General features: G+C 41.8%; 1 long non-coding RNA gene across 1 annotated transcript in view; it reads right to left on the bottom strand.

Annotated features, from left to right (window-relative positions):
- Positions 1 to 1999: 1999 nt before the first annotated feature.
- The window catches only part of LOC111872440, a 41693-nt gene continuing 26391 nt past the window's right edge, over positions 2000 to 17301 (bottom strand). Inside the window, exons 2-4 of the long non-coding RNA XR_002844229.2 lie at positions 7311 to 7459; positions 4853 to 4952; positions 2000 to 3044 (exon numbers count right to left, since the gene is read on the bottom strand). This is a non-coding gene — a long non-coding RNA (uncharacterized LOC111872440). The remainder of the gene's footprint in view (positions 3045 to 4852; positions 4953 to 7310; positions 7460 to 17301) is intronic.

Here is a 17301-nt window from a genome sequence, read left to right on the forward strand (position 1 = left end):
CGTTTTCTGTGCGTTCATAGTGAAATCGAACACTGAATTTTCATTTCAGCCTATATATACATCAAGCAGATAACAAAAGATATGTACATCGAAATTTTACTATATATTTTTAACACATTAATCTGCTGAATCTGCAATAAAAGGACTGGCTCGTGGATGAATTTGGGCGTAACTCATACGTATATTCTTTTTCGCTGTTGTTCACTTAGGTATTCATTTAATTCCTCTATTATGGTTTTAGTCAAGTCCGTCTGATAATTGCTAAATTTAGAAACAGTTATTTAGGACTATGCATGTGCTTCTACTAGCGGCGTGTGCGCGCGCTTTCACTAGCGGAGTTAAAATGCCCGAAATGCCAAAACGGATTACTTTTGCCAAGACGACCATAGTCATCACTAGCCCGATGGAGGCACTTCCGCCGGTAAAGGTTAATCACTTGGGACAAAGGTAAATCAGCGCGAGTTAACAACAAAAATTGACCGTCTTCTAGTGCACACAAACCCATTTGTCACTTCACTACATGTTTTGGCATCACTGTTCCATCCCCAGGTGTTTTACTTTCGTTAAACTATTGCACTGCTCGTCATCATGTGTTGTTTATAAAATGATTTAAAACGTATAATCATCATGTACTATAATAAAATTTATATAGTAAAATTTTTGTTAAGATTTATCATCTCATACGTCTCATTTTATACTCGCGTATTATAGCAATCGTCCTCTATGGGAGTCGCTCCTCCTATGTTTTGTGTTTGCTGCGTCCTGTGCTGTGTCCTTCTCTTGTGGCTGCGTGCGTGAGCAATACAACGCACGCAGCCACAAGAGAAGGACACAGCACAGGACGCAGTACACACAAAATATATTGGGCTGTGCAAACCGCTCCTCTGAAGAATTCATATTATAGGGTAGGGCAAGAGGTACTGGGCAGCCCCGTGAAACTCCCATGTTATTGGTGGGCAACATGGCCGCCATGACACCACGGTGCAATTCTTCTGCCTTCTCTACGCATCCTGCATTAACATGGCCGGTAGGGCCGAGAGCATAATCGGTAAGAAGGAATGCTAAAATAGCAACTATTTTGAGTGCCCCCCCCCAATTCTTTGTTCGCTAGAATAGTAATAAATTCTTTTACAACCAGATCTCTTGTACTGTAGATGTCCCCCCCCCATCCTATTTCTATTTTTGAACTGTGTTCAGTATCACTAGTCAAGGAGAATGGGGTTGGCAGGGCATGTAGCACGAATGGGGGAGGCGAGGAATGCGTATAGGATATTGGTGGGAAAGTCAGAAGGAAAGAGACTACTGGGAAGACGAAGGTGTAGGTGGGTTGTCAATATTAAACTATATCCTAGAGAGATAGGATGGTATGGTATGGATAGGATTGATCTGGCTCAAGATAGGGACCAGTGGAGGGCTCTTGTGAACACGGTAATGAACCTTCGGGTTCCATAAAACGCTGGGAAGTTCTTGAGTGGCTGCAAAACTGGCGGCTTCTCAAGAAGGGCTCGGCTCCATAAGTAAGTTCAATATCACTTCACCCATATAATTTTGTTGGATTTGAGTGAAGTGCTATTAAACGTGGTCACCCACACTTTCCACAAAAAAAAAAGCGGAATAAAAGCCTCTGCAGCTCTGGAGAACAAGAGATTAGGTTGTCAAATATTTATCTGGAGAAAGTCTGTCACCAGTGCCCGGAAAGTCATAACCTTTCTTTCACGTGGAACACCTCTTTAACCAAAGGCACTGAACATTGTGAACTGTGACATACACGGAACTCTTGTATTTAGGAAAGCTGAAGGTAGGGAAACTTGAAAGAAAATTCTGTTTCCATCAGAGATACATATATTAAGCGTCATAATTTCCTCATTACTTACACTTGAAAGCCATACAGAACACAGTTTCTCGGTTACATTTAAGTATTATAAATCGTGTATTGTAAGCAACAATACTCATGTTCCCATTTTCATTAGAATGATGGAATTCGAGAATGTGAAATACACTTTTGTCAGCAAGATTAAGACTGCATTTAATGATGTAAGAAAATCTGATATATTCATCTTCACCAGTTCATCACTGGGCAGAATAATATGGCGGAAATAATAGCATATCTCAAAGAAATATAATGAATACTGAAAATTTGGTATCTATTCAAATTCCAGTTCAGTAATGATACGATTATATAGCAAAAATTAATAATATATGTTGAAGAAATGCAATTACTATTGAAAATCTTTTGTTCATGTTCACCAGTCCAGTACAGGTAGCATTATATGGCGAAAGCAAGAGAAGGAATAAACCTATAACAACAGAAGTGAATAACAATGTAACAAAAATTAAATAGTTAAAGAAATTACATAAATAGTCCTACCCACATTCAACCCTGATACTGATTCTGCTTCTCAGAGTTTCAGATTGAGGTGGAGAACCTGAACTTTGCAAGTCAATTATAAAGTAATGCCTCGTCATTCTTACCTACACATTAACAAGACCCATGTGTCAGAAAACAATTTCCCACACAATTCTCGATTGAAATATAATTACTTGAAGATAAAGGCCAGAATGAACTCTGACCCAGTGAAGTTCTAATATTCTGAGACGAAGGAAACATATTTGCAAGGAGGGGAAGAGATGGAGCTCAAGTTCAAAATAAGTCTCTTGTATGTAATTTAATTGTGGATGACGATGTTATCATTCGCTGCACAGTAGTTTCTGGTGCTGCACTGCAACTGCTTGTCACCAGGGCTACTTTCTCCAACTTATGAAACATTTATTGGTGCTCATGTGACTAGTTGGCACACATATATTCTTCCAGTAATTCCATAACTACTCTCTGTCAATTTCCAGGGCTGGTATGGGCAGGACATTATAAGGGAAAAATGAAGAAGCATTACTTTCCTAATGGCTTACTGATATGTCAGTATCTTCATCCTCTCTGTGGCCCTCTGCCGGCTGCTTCAGTCATCAGCGGTACAGCATTCTAGGAGAATCAGTAGTACAGGATAATCCAACTCCTCCTGCCCATACCATAGCCCTGTCTCAAAACCCTGAAATAATTCATCAGTAAACATTACAAACATGGTGTAGGTGCTACATTGTGGGGTTATGTTTAATTCATTTAATGCAGACACTGGCTACACTTAATTTCTTCATCGTATAAAGCAACAGAAAGAAGACATTGCAGCACATACTAAAACAGACATTCATTCATTTATTTACATTCCATGAATCCTTACATGGCTGGAAGAACAGTGGATATAGTAATAGTCAAAAACAACAGGACAAGTCACATCAATTATATCAATACAAATTAATTATACTTAATCCATAACAATTACACATATTATCAAAGACAAATCACAGTGAGTAAATCATTAACACACTTATAAAAAATAAATGTAAAAGAATGCAGCACACTAATGACACAAGACTATTATAATGAAACATAAAAGTAAACATAAAAAGGCATCCAGAGTATAACAGACCAAGATCATTAATTAATATTGAAGTTAAAATATTCCTCCAATGAGTAAAATGAATGTACAACCCTTTGGTACCTATCTTTGAGATAGGATTTTATCAATGCATTGGCCTTACCAACTATTCCATAAAATTCTATTTTAGGCAGGCAGACAGATATTCACACAGTCAAAAACTTTCTTCAAATCACAGAAAATGCCACCAACTAATATTGTGTTAAGTACATTTAATGTATCATTAATTAATTTATGTGAGTCCATTTTTGTAGATGAATTACTCCTGAAACCATATTGTTCATTTGCTATTATGTTGTTAATCTTTATATGTTGGTGCAGTCTTGCATATATAACCTTTTCAACAACTTCTGAAAACAATGTCAGTAATGATATAGGTCTGTAGTTAGTCATATTAGTTTTATCTCTTTTTAAATGATGGTTTTATTTCTGAATATTTCAACCAAGTGGGGAAGACACAAGTTGAAAGAGATCTGTTACAAATATGTTAATGTGGAGCTAATGAAGTGCGTGCTGAATTTCATCATATCCACTACATTTTTTTGGATTTTAAATACTTAGTTAGTTAGTTATTGGAGAGGGTGGGTTTCCCCATGCACTGACACCTGTCCTACAGGTACTGGTGCTTACCATCAGTCCCGCCCAGCCAGCGAGACCGGCTCTACTATATGAGAGGTATCTATAATGCTTCCCCCATCTACCAGAGGTATTAGAGACTGCTGTTGGGCGGGAAACGTCCGTTAATTTGGCTCAGTGACCTCCTTTGGAGATATGAGGTTCTTTTACGTGCCGTAAAGCTACGACACGGGACCCACGGCTTAAAGTCCCTCCCGGAGGACTTGTTCCCTGAATTTTTCCGCCCTTAAAAATTCGACGACCTCCGCCGGGTATTTGAACCCGCGTACTACGAGTCATGAGGTGGGAACGTTACCTCTAGACTAAGGAGGCCGCTATTTTAAATACTTAATTATATTTTCATTTTCTTTAGTAGAGGTATGGTTCAGTTTAATTTTTGAAAATGGAATCGTGAAAGTTCGAGACAGATAATTTGAATATTTGTCAGCATCCGACTCTATAATGTGGCTAACGTTTGCATTATTGGTATTGATCTTGTCAGCTATTGTTCAAAAATAATTATTAAAAGAATCTGTAATGACATCATGATTATCAGTTAACTTCCCATAAATATTTACCTGCATTATTAATTTTTCTACCTGTGTCTGATTTTATAATGTCCAGGTGGCTTTAATTTTGTTACTAGAATTAGAAATTAATTATAATGAAGATTTTTAGCTCCTTTAATAACACTGGCCAAAATTTTACAGTATGTTTTATAATAACATTTTACATCTAGCCCATACCGTGATGAATCCCTGGGAAAATAGAAGAATTTTATTTCAGTGTGCTCACTGCATGACACACACCCAGGAGCAAAACATTTTCTTAATCTTCCCATCTGTCCTGCAAGAAACAATACAACAATTACAACAGAATCACAGTACACTCTCACTTTCTTGAGATTCTACTGTCCTTCTTTAGGCTACACCGAAAGATGCTTAAAATATAGAAATACGATTTCGATGAAATATCGTAGCAACACTTTTTGACGTCATCTTTGTTTTTAATTTCACTGGACGTAGTAAGCATAATAATCCATATACATAGGTAACACACAGATGTAAATTCATGCGTAAAGGTCGACTCTCGTTTCAGAACATCAAATCAAAATCCTTACTATCTAATTAATTGCACGACATACCTCAATGGGGCACACGTAACGTTACAAACTACGCAGTATTACTGAGCTAACGCCCAAAGCCTTCAACGGAAATTCAAGATTCTCTGATTGGCTCAGACTTAGCGATTCGATTAATTGCTTTTGGTGTATTATAAAACAGATAACTTACAGTCCAGTGCGACACACAAGTTCCCCACACTTCGGTCTTCACTCGCCTTACATGTTTCGGTTCAATAGAATCATCTTCAGAGGCGCACCTGTACGAGCAGGTTATAAATAGTGCTCACTGTATCACAATTTGCCCTTTGCATTCACGTTGACGTGTAGATTTACATAAGATGTTGTTTCGTTTAGGCGTCTTTTCTGGGTATTCGATTGGGATTTCCCACTGCACGCAATGTGATGTTTACTTTTCTTAAAATAGCTTCCTTATGTATTTAAATTGTGTTAAAATTCTTTTGTGTTTAAAAAGTTAGTTATTATGTTAAAATCGTGAACCAACATTGGGTCATGTTGCTGTTTCTCCGGACGGTAGGAGATGTCGATATTTCTCTGCGTTGTGTGTTCTTATTGTTAGTTGTGTAGTGTACGTGCGTGCGTGCTGTGTACATACAACACAACTAACAATAAGAAGTGAAGACCCAAGTGTGGGGAACTTGTGTGTCGCACTGGACTGTAAGATATCAATTTTGTGATTGTTAATGTGACGGACCAGAATGAGACAAATCAAATTGGTGTGTTATTATCGATTGCAATCTTTTCCAGACTATCTAGTTCATGTAGGATGCGTAGGAAGGGCAGTTCTGCATGTTTCCCTTTCCACTATCCAAGTCTCACCCCCCTGGTCCTAACATTGTCACCGGGGAGATTTAGAATTCAGGTCGCAGCGCGCCTGCGTGTTGGGTCCCCGCGGTGCTGGAGACACAGCCGGGGGAGGCTGTTGGCATACTGCTTCGCTGTTGCAACATACAGACAGACCTGCGTGCGTCACTTATAACACATCTGTCGATTCGATAAAACGTCTCTAGTTTTGGTAACACGCCTCTCAACTTGATAACACACCTGTGGATTTTGTAACAGAACTGTGAAATCGACAACACCCCCATGCGTATAAAGAACTGTATGAGTGTAATTGATTATAACCCACCACTAGACCCTACACGAAAATCTCTTAATCCATTTCCCACGTTGACCACACTTTCTTTAGATCCATTTTAATATTATTCTCCCATCTATATTCATATGTTTCCTACGTCACTCCAGGCAAATGCCCGCACGTTTACAGCATATCGGCTCATTGCCACATCCTTTAAAATTCACATTGCGACGTTTTAATTATTTTCGATAACAGTGCCAACATTCATGATCGAACATAGAACCGTCTGAATATTGAACTTGTCATAAACCGTCAAAAAATCATTAAACATCTTCTTACTTGCAAACTCATATATCACTTAAATTGGAAGTGTCATAAAACTGCACATTAGACTTACGCCGCTATCGCAGTTCTGAACTATAATCTGTTTAAATGCCATCCTTATCTCACGGAAGAGCACGAATTTACATAAAACCGCAATCAGCCTTACCCATACTTAGAAGAATAGATCACTAACATTTAGGGATCGCAAACCCATTCTTGGTTGGTGGTAATACAGTCCTGCAGATGCTTCTTTTAAGAGAATGGCTGTTATTTATATTTATTTTAATAATCATCAGGTCGCCATGACCTGAGAGTTCCATTCTATCAAAGGACGCCATCTTGCCGTAAACTCCCAGCATGCTCCGCGATGAAAGTAGCAGAGGATCGTATTGTAATCGGTAAACTGTCAGTCGATATGCTTTGCAACATAAATCAAATTTCTGATGTTCTCTATGAACCGTTTGGCTAGAAAGGAACAAAATAAAACGTACAGTAACCTATACATATATAGATGATCATACAAGCACTGCAACACGACGTACAAAAGATGACGACAACAACAAGATGGCGAGTCAGAAAGGTTAATAGAAATAACAATAAAAATAAAAGAAAAACAAATATACGCTTTTCTTTTGTTTTGTTTTTAGACGTAATGTCTTACCTCATCTCTTACGTCCACAATTTTGCCTCTGAAGAGAGCTTCAGTGTCACTAAAGCCGTTACAGGATCCGCGGTTATGATAGGTTTAGCACAGTTCGCATTGCCAGACCTCAGGAACTGCGGTTGTTCTCCGGGTAGCAGCATCACAAACTGTAACATTAAGAAGAGAGTCTGCAGTTTGCTCACAAGTTTATTTCTACGTCTCCTACGACTGTAGGAATGAACAGTATGTTTTCCGTGAGGTAGGAACTCGTTTTGTTAGCAATGTTTATATGCATTTCATGTCTGAGAGGGCTTTATTTTTGTAGAATACATCCTTGTACATTTTAACTTGCTTCGCTTATCACATATTCAACCCCGTCTGTTCTGTCAGTCTATCCTGAAGATGGAGACAAGTTACCGCCATCTGTGAGCCGATTGTCTAGAGAAAATGTGGGAGCCTCAACGTCTCACAGCCCTAAGGGCCTCTACGGCCTGTTACAGGGGTAGCTTTACCTTTACCTTTGCTACTCAACCTACCTGGCGCCTCACATATGAACCCTATTCCATGGACTTAGTTGCTTATAGTGAGGAATGTGATATAATTGTCCCTGGTTCCACTTACGTATGGTGCAGCAAGTCTTAGTTCGGGTGGAAGAATGTAGCACTGTTGTCAGATCCACATTTCAACTCCAGATGTCAGTAGCAGTAACAAGCTTGTACAATTCAAAGCGCATACTATTATATCTAGTGGATCTGTGCTCGCAAATAAATGGACACCTGAACTGTCGGCTTATGCTATTTCGAGGCTGACGTGACTGTCCGACAACGCTGCTTCGAGGTGCACAGCACTGATACGAAGCATCGTTAATTCGCAGCTGGATCTTAATTGTGTTCTTTTCTTCTTTTCAAGGTTAATAAATGTACTCAGTTAATTACTAGTGGGGCACGAGGTAGCGTAGTTAGTTGAGGCACTATGCTACAAGCCAGAAGGTGGCGGGTTTGATTCCCGGTGAGGTCATGGGATTTTTCCATTAATCTAATCCTTCCAGCCGCACTATGTCCCTGGGGGTCGACTCAGCCTGTAACAGAAATGATACCAGGAATCTTTCGAGGGGGGGTAAAGGGTGGCCGGAACGTAAGGCTGACAACCTCACGACCGTTAATGAGCTGATTCCCTAGAGAAAATGAGGGAGCCTCGACGTCTCACTACCCTACGGGCCTTCACGGCCTGTTACAGGAATAGCTTTTTCTTACTCAGTAATTACTTAGAGGCAGTGTAAGACGGTCAGTCAGTTAAAAAGTGAATGGACGATTGTAGACTGTTGAGTCTCACAGCGGTATCTGTGGAGAGTACTGTATTCTGATATATGACGCCGTGTATTCTAGGAGACGTTTACTGACGTTTCGGAAGAACAAACTACCTTTATATTCTACGGCCCAAGGGTAAGGTAATCAAGGAACCGGTAAGAACCAAGCAGGACGTTAATCTTCAGCCCTGAAAATGTTGACAGTACTTATCTCCGAAACGTCAGTAACTATTACGAGACTGAACTGCTTCCTGTTGCCTGCTGAACCTCCTCTTTGAAACTGAAGATTGAGCCAGTACTTTACACCGAAACTTTAGCACAATTTTTTAAAGTAGTACCCTGAAGATGAAGACACAACTTTCCTCCGAAACGTCTTTAAATTTCTACCAGATTTCTTAGCTTGACATCCCAGCACAATTTCAATCTGGAAATGACTCACTGAATTAGGGCGTTACGGAGAAACTTTGCGTTACACTTAGTGTATTGTTAGCTGAAATGTGAGTCGCTTCAGGCCTAACTGCAACTCGACCTGAACAAAGGGTGGGGGTGGGGATGGGGGTCTATCTTCCGCCTGGCTTTCTACATAGTTTTTCCTTTCACCACCAAATAGAGAACTCATCTTGATTTCGTTGCTTTAGATCTGAATTATGTAAGTACTTAGTACCTTCATGCACACGTTTGGTTATCTGAAAGTAAGACAATAAGTTCGTGACCTTCCAAAAATTATCGGCTATAAAGTTCAAAATGGCCCCAACATCCCACGTCGTCCATTGTGCACTAAAATCATACATCGCAGTGTGTATCTGAATGAAGTATCTTCGGTCCGACAGACGTGAAGTGTATAATCATGTGACTTAATTAATTAGTATTAGTATACATCAAGATATTAAGCAACAATAGTCTATAAAATTTTGGTACAACCAACACAGCGCATGCGCTCATTACTGCACGTGATTATGTATTTGGATATCTATGCCTTTTATAACAATCGTTCAACCTTGTCTTTTTGGCTTCATGTGGAATGAATCATTTATGCACAATGTCGAAACGGGGGAGAGGTGGAACGGGTGCCCCGCCGCGCTCGTAAAAAAGGGTCGGGTTGACCACACTAAGGAAAGGCATCAGCTTTTTAAGGGACAGTGTTGCCTGCATTCTGTCCACAGAGTGTATATGTGTCTTCCATATGGTTCTCACAATAAACAGCGGCTGTTTCCCTAAACAGCATTAACCGGTAGGACTTTGTAGCGGAGACGTGATGTGTTTCCTGGGAGGTACGGACTGAGTTTTCTGTCCACAGAGTGTATATGTGTGTTCCGTATGGTTCTCACAATAAACAGCGGCTGTTTCCCTAAACAGCATTAACCGGTAGGACTTTGTAGCGGAGACGTGATGTGTTTCCTGGGAGGTACGGACTGAGTTTTCTGCCCACAGAGTGTATTTGTGTGTTCCGTATGGTTCTCACAATAAACAGTGGCCTTAGATACTCTATATCTCCATAAAGGTATGACAGCTTGTATGTTACATTGTAAACTTCACAAGAAACTCAGAAACAAAGTCACGTTGCGACCGACGGCCAGTCAGTCCGTCCGTCTTAGTGTCGAGCTCCATCTGCGTCTCATGACCAGATATTAGTTGCTGTTAGATACGTAGTTACGGTTTTATCCACGTGAGGCGCCCTCTCTGACGAGAGGACGGGTCTGTCATATGTCAAAGTCATAGTCAGCAGCAATGGGCCACTTGTCAGTATGTACATACTATTTACAGTTTACATGTTATTATATGGTATAATACAATTGCATCTTGCCAGTCTAGCTGAGGGCAACAGAACATGCCGTATCATAAGTAGCTCAGGCTACAAAGGCAGTTTAGTCACTTGAAGGGTCGTATGCTTGACTGCCGTAAAGCTTAAGCCTCATGTTTTCTGTGTCGGATTTTGCCTTATCCAATACGAGTACTACGAACATTCGCGTTTTCACGATTTCCCTTTCCAACAGCCTCTCCTATAATTTCCCGGATATGACTATCTGCTTCGGGAGGGGGAGGTACCTGAACATTATGCCACTCATCAGAACAAAGTACTCTTTAACAAATGCATCCAAAGCACCGGAATCCATTTAATAATTTTGAAACTACGGCTGTAAAAATGACCCTGTCTTGACAACACAGGGAACGCTGAATTCATTCAAAAGGAAAGACAGCTGGGAGCAGATGTCAAGAAATGCCACCAACAACAGAAAAGGGTGGGGCAGGTGAACTCATTACTAAAATTCCAAGAGTAGTGGTCGGTATCTATCGGACCTGATTCCTTTGTGCGCCTGTCCCTGAAAAAAGGAAAGGTGACGTTTCTGCCACTTCACGTTACCGAAAGCGTTATCCAGAATAGAACGCTTCTACCACACTGCACGGTGTCACATTCAAGGGCATAAAGGCAAAGTTGTTCCTGTGCTTAACTAATTAAGCACTATATCATGAAGGCGTACAGGGTGGTGGATGTGTAGACCCACATTTTCTTGACCTCGGCATTAGCTGCAGGTGAGTGGTCAGCTACACGCCCCGACCGCTTCACCCCCGGGGGAAGCGCCCCCGCTACGCACTGGACAGGAATCAGGGTGGGCCCCAGAGCCAATCTTGACTACATAGAAAAGTGAAAATTCCTGCCCCCGCAGAGACTCAAACTCCGACCCCTTGGTTGTCCAGCCAGTAGCCAGTCGCTATACCGACTGCGCTATCTTGGCCCAAAATGTGTATACCAAATGGTGATGATGGAATGGAACCGGATTCATTGTACAGATCAATTTAGGAAGCAGCTGGCTCAGATATTAACGCTTCAGGAAGTGGCATGTTAGAATCCCGGCGTGGACACTGACTGTCCTCTATTTTCCCAGTCTCTCCAGGTACTGGGCCGCTTTCGGCCATGTCCTTGGGCACTTGATCCAAACCTCTGATTCTATATAGGCTGAGGGACTTCATTTGGTTATGCTGCAACTGGCTGATCCCCCGTCCAAGGAGTCCTAACTATTGTGTATAGAGTTAAGAAACTGAAAAAGCGACCAAGGTCCAACAAGGGACTGTAGAGCCATAGAGAGATGGAAGGTTCATTACCGTGTTCATAAGAGCTCTCCACTGGTCCCTATCCTGAGCCAGATGAATCCAGTCCATACCTCTCAGTCCTGTTTCTCCAAGATCCATTTTAAACCTCAAATATGATGCGACTGAGGTTGTTTAATTGGCACAGCTGCAGCATGTATGGCGGTTCTGCCTGCCTGCCTTTATGTGTAGCCCCGAACCGTGACCCCCTGAGCCTAAACTGCTCATTTCGCCCCATTCCGTTTGTCCATTCTCCTGCTTTCGGTGAGGGCCCAACACCTTGTGAGCTTCAGGAGAGAGAGAAAGGTGTTCGCTGAGTGCCCTTAATACGGCGACTGTTTGAGGATTATGTCCCCCACCCCCCCACTTAAATTTTGTGTTCAGGGAAGTAGGCCCTACGATTCTCCGAAATGCTGATAACCATCTACAAGGCTAAAGGGCTGCACAACGCAGAACAGCCAAGTCATAATATTCAGTGAATTGATAACCTCAAATTCTGTGTTCAGTCCAGCTCTCCCATACTCTCATCATTGTAATTTGGGAGCAGATCTTGCTGTTCCCTTGGGTGCTGCTTGTCTGCCATGTGAGCCGGTAGACATTCACAAACATTTCGGGTGAAAATATTCCCTCCATCATCATGGTCGAATTTTGAGCCAAGCAAACAGCCGGTAAGGAACAAGAACCAAATTTGCCTGCCTTACTGTTTTCCCCCTGAAGATGGACGCAGTAGATTCCTACGAAACGGCGGTAAATTTATGCCGGACTACAGACAGCATGTTACTGTGAGAACTTCATAACGTCTACAACATAAGGTGACGGGACACAATGACACCTCTTTCGTTCTATAATTACTTTTCTCCCCTCTGCTGCTTCCTGACCCCTAAATTCAATTATTGTCTCTGTATTTTTTTTAACCTCGATCCACGTATTTCCCCAAAACAGCCTTTCTGAGTCTGCTGTCTTCAATAGCCGTTCCTTGGAAACGGCTTCTAACAGTGGAGATTTTTCAGTTTCACGCGCTCCAGCCATGTCCCGCACAGAACTGAAATGACCTTCTCCCTTGCTTGTAACACGTCGACACGGACCACATAGAAAAAAACGGAGCTTCTATTGTTTCGTTTGTCTGTTGACTGCGGGAACGTGTTTACCGAATCGTTGTCTAGAAACCGCCCTTGTACATCTGCCCATCTCGCGGTCGTTGCATAGCAACGGATCCTACACGCTACAATGTGCATTTGTACTTAAAGCATACCCCAAAACGGGTCCCAAGTCGACTTGATCATAATAAGGGATGTTCAGGGCTACGTTCCTGGATCACAAGGCTATATATATAACCTCTGTTGCACTATAACTGTTTTTTTCATTATAAAATCAATAAAGGAAATCAAACAACGTATTATAAACATTTAACTGTTACCTGTGTTGAAAAAAGTAAGTTAATTAATACATTAAACTGGATTATTCATTTTGTTGGGCCCTGGCCTCTTCTTCAGTTTCGTAATTTTTTTACACAGGCGGGAGGACTCCTTGGACGGGGGATCAGCCCGTCGCAAGGCCGTTACCTACACACAGAACAACACAAAGAGAACTAACACACACACAGAGACATTCATGCCTTGAGTGAGATTCGAACCCACGATCCCAGCGTTCGAGCGAGCTAACATAGTTCGTGCCTTAGACCGCGCGGCTACTGTCATCGGCAAAGTGGATCATCAAGACTTAATATTTAAGGCACCAGACCGTCTACAAACTAAATGAATATTTTAGCAAAATCTTATATCTCCTGCCACTCATAGAATTCAGATAGTGCAAAACTTGTTACGGGAGATTTTGGGATCGTCACTGGGGGCTTGGGGGTTCCTGAAGGATCTGTCCGTGGGGGCCGACATTCGGGTTTCGAGGTGCAAGTCCCAAAATTCGTTAAAGTCGGGTACTCGCAGCTGGAGGAGTGACTGTACTTTGTCTCTGTACTCATTTCTAGACGATGCCCCTATTGGCCTCTTAACAGAATGTCTTCTCGCTCCTGACATTTATGTTTCTGTACAATACATTAGCCTCAGTAGACAACAGAAGCCAATGGCTCCTATTTAAAGTAGCAAAACCTAAATGCAGACCTTTTTAAATGGGTCATTTACTGAGAATTTAGTGGAGAATGAAACATAACAGAAGCAAGTCTATACACCTGCATACCCTCTTGTCTCCACCCCACTCTTCTGGCAGAACCACCGCTACGTCTTAACTGCAAGCCTCTTAACGGGACAACCTTTCCGGGAACGTGGTGGCAAATATGCACAAAAATAAAGCCCCCTTTTCAACTGATACAGTCCACAAGGAATATTTATAAGTCTATTTTTCTCAAAAACTTTATGATTTGTAACACTTTTGAATGAGCGAAGCAACTGGCAGTGACAGGGAAGGGTTTACCCCTCTCTACTCCTCCAGTCCCCCGGGGATATCACAACTGAACACTGGAACTGACCACCGAGGCTCATCCTCTGTTGAGGTTAAGAACGCGTGAAGCTCTTGTATGAGGACGGAATGACAGTTCTAGAACAAAGCGGACCGGGATAGCTCAGAAAGTATAGTGACCAGACTACAGATTAGACGCCAAAGGAATATGGGTTTGATTCCCGACGGGAGAAAGACATTTTCTCTTCAAGAGAGATTAAACAGCCTCCAGTACAATGGGTACCGGGGACGGGACATTCACATAGCAGGTCCACAGAAATAACCACAATGTCATCCGACAGATAAGAAGAAATTTTGGAAAAACTAATATCCTACTTTCATCCAGTACGGCACGAGTCGCAAAGAAAATGATACGTTCAACAATTATTCTTTTGGAATACAGAATTACTGGGTTTTGGACTTTTTCCAGCGTCTGGAATTCTAGGTAATAGAGGACACGACGTTTCGGAAACTGGATCTGTTTCCGTCTTCAGGTGAGAAATGAAGACACCTCAGTTGGGCCCCTTAGAAAGGGCTAATCTCAATCACTGGTCCATGTTTAGGCCCCTTAGAATAATCTAATCTCAATCACTTATCCACTGTTGGGTCCGTTAGAGAAGTCTTATCTCAGACGTGGTTCAGTGATTGAGACTATATCTAACGCACTCGGGTGAATATGTGCTTATCCGCCGTTTCATCTGGATACAGAAACAGATCTACTTTCAGAAATTCTGTGTTATTTCAGGTAACTGGGCGGAGGACAAATTTCAGACAGAAACTCAAGCAGTCCCAATGAGGGCAGGTTTCTAAAATAACGGTTCAACCTGGCCTTCAAGTTGCTATCCTGTTCTGCTTTCCTCACAATACTAGGAAACGGTATTCTGTCCACCGGAACACTTCAAGTGTCTGCAACATTTTTCAGAGGAACACTGACCCTCCAGTCCTTCTGGTTAAGCGACTGGGTTGTAAAGTGGGAAGTCCCCACACATGTTCTCTCTAAGAAAATGGTTCCCAAACTTAATGACACCAGGTACCTGTTGATTTAAATCCCACGTGGCCCCAATTTTGAATAAAACAAATTAACACATTTCCTATCGCATTTATACTATTGTTTAAGATCGAAATGAAAATGTAAAATTCTCCGTTACGTGATGACAAACACTGCCCACAAATGTTAAAATCAACTGGTTATTTCTTGTGAGATTTGGGGGTTTCACGGCAGTGACTATGGAGAATGCCGTCTTCTTGGATGTGACGCCATGTGGATCTTGTGTGAACCGGCGTTTCGGAGGAACATATCATCTCCATCTTCAGGATAGAAAAATCCGCGAGCGAGGAACCAGCGTGAGCAGTGACTGCAGCCTCCGTGTTCAGTGAGATCTCGGGTACTGAGATATTGGTTCTCTGTAACAGGCCGTGGGGGCCCATAGGGTTGTGAGATGTCGAGGCTCCCACATTTTCTAGACAATCCGCTCACAGATGTCGGTAAGGTTGTCAGCCTTACGCGCCGGCCACCCTTTACCCGCAGGAAGATCCCTGGTGCTCATTTCTGCTAGAGACTGAGTCGACCCCAGGGCCATAGTGCAATGCATTGAAAAATGCAATGACGTCAACGGGAATCGAACCCGCGACCTTCCAGCTTGGTTCCAATCGTATATTTAGAATATAATGTAATTAGTTTATAGTAATGACATAACGATCTACGTCACTATCCAATGATGCCGCAACCCCAAAGATGATTTAAAAACAGTATCTCTTCGTGTAGTCGTTCAAGCAAACTACAGGTCGGGCACTTATAACGTTAAGTTTATTATGACTTTTACTGTACACAGGCATTAACCCTTTCACTGTTAAGAAATGCAGTATCAAGGTACCCCAAGCAAAGCATTTCTCTCATCAGACATAATTAAGTTGGTCTTTCCTTCTAAGCAACATTTATAGCGCCTAGACTGTTCGATCGAGGAAGACTGCTTAGTCAAGATGTCATTCTCTTCTCCACATCCCCCGTACCTGTTAAGCGCAGGGTCAGAGATGAAGCTCAAAATTATAGACGGAAGTTGTGATACTGTGCTGCGTGGTCAGGAGCACACATATCTCAGGGAGCGGTGATAGATGGGTACAGAACAATCGTGGAATGACGAGCAGTGGGATAAAAGCGAACACACTCACAGAAGGGCCTAGTCCATTGTCATTTTGCGCCAACACATCCAGCTGCGTTGCGTTGTCACTTATAGTCTGTAATGCAACACTTAACAACACTGATTCACATTTAGTCCATACAGTGGTCGTTGTGTATAATACGTTATCAAAATTATTAAAATATTAGAATATATATAGCCGTCTCTGTTATCTAGTGGTCAGAGTTCTTGGCTACAGATCCAGAGGTCCCGGGTTCGATTCCCGGCGCTACCATATCTTCTGAGAAGTAGTGGATCTGGAACGGGATCCACTCAACCTCGTGAAGATAACTGATGAGCTATTTCAAGGAAATAGCGGCTCCGGTCTAGAAAACCGAAATTAACGGCCGTGGGAATTCACTGCGCTGACCACGTGACAACCCCTATCCGGCAAAGTTGGCACTAACTTCGCCGACAAGCGGCGGTCGCTCGGTCGGTATAGTTCGCTTGCTGACTAAAGCCATGGAGCTTTAGTTTAGAATATATATGCATTATTACAATGCTACATGTTTCGGCCATATAAGGCTATCTTCAGTCAACACTTTTATACGGAGTCTAATGCACTGTGCATTAATGGAATATCGTTTTTCGTTACGTCAGTGGTGTTTCCTTCTTCATATTTTTTTTAAACGTGGCTGTTTCTGTATTTCATTGGTGTGTTGTTTTCTTGATTGTGCCTATCACGTGTCCCTTTGCGTTCTCTGCATTCTCTATGCGTATATATTCTAATATTTTAATAATGTTAACATTTTATACACATAACGACCACTGTATGGATTAAATGTGAATCAATGTTCTTCTTTGTTGCCTTATAGACGGAAACAATAGACTATAAGTGACCAGAGACTGAACTCTTGAACGTTTTGGTAAGAAGGCAGCGTTTCTGCGACGGCCCAAATGCCATAATTTATTTCTAAACTGTGTGGAAGATAAATTTTCTTTTTGTCAAGCGAGGTCAGTGTCAGCTCAATATGCAGATTTGTAAACTGGT

Source organism: Cryptotermes secundus, unplaced genomic scaffold (genome assembly GCF_002891405.2).
Source record: "Cryptotermes secundus unplaced genomic scaffold, Csec_1.0 scaffold247, whole genome shotgun sequence".
Lineage (NCBI taxonomy): Eukaryota > Metazoa > Arthropoda > Insecta > Blattodea > Kalotermitidae > Cryptotermes > Cryptotermes secundus.